Below are 745 nucleotides of genomic sequence, written 5' to 3' on the forward strand. Positions count from 1 at the left end.
ATCAAACATTCTGATGAGGATCGCACCTCATCAATTTGAAGTGTTTTCTAAATATGCAAAGTGATTGGAAGACGCAAGTTAAAGGAGAATTTCAATCCCAATTTTTGATAGTAAAGCGTTTCTGAAATTCAGGAAATAAATGGACCTTATCTTTAATGTTTTCTCATAAAGCTTCATATGATTCAAATCATCAAATTAATTTTGTCCAAACTAAATTTTAAAATAAATTGCATTTGGAATTCATATACTGACAGCTAAAGATGAAAAAGAATATGAATGTAACACTGGATCAAAGCAGCTAGTGAGATATAAAATTGCCAAATGTATTATGTGTGGTATAACAAAACAAAAATAGAAAATAAGATTTTGTTCTCAAGATAATCCATACATATGTGAAATTTATGGTTCAAGCCAACATCTCAATTAAAAGTATAAAGATACAAGTATTAAAGCAAATGGAGTTGCAAATGCTAATTAAGTGGGTTTCTTTGAAGGGTAAGCTATGTCTCCTGTACTACATAGTCTAATTCTAATCATGGACATTTATCCAAAACCATGGACTTGGCCATGTCATTTTATTGACCCACAAACTTATGTTAACTGGATTTTATTGTTACCTGACTTTTCACTGAGAAACATTTTAAGAAATACTCGTGTAAAATGCCATTTCTGGAAATACCACCTGCTTTGTCTCTCACTGCCTCTTTGGGAAAAGCTAGCTCTTCCCCTAAAGAACTTTCTCTTT

The sequence above is a fragment of the Myotis davidii genome, unplaced genomic scaffold (genome assembly GCF_000327345.1).
Source record: "Myotis davidii unplaced genomic scaffold, ASM32734v1 scaffold147, whole genome shotgun sequence".
NCBI classification, from domain to species: domain Eukaryota; kingdom Metazoa; phylum Chordata; class Mammalia; order Chiroptera; family Vespertilionidae; genus Myotis; species Myotis davidii.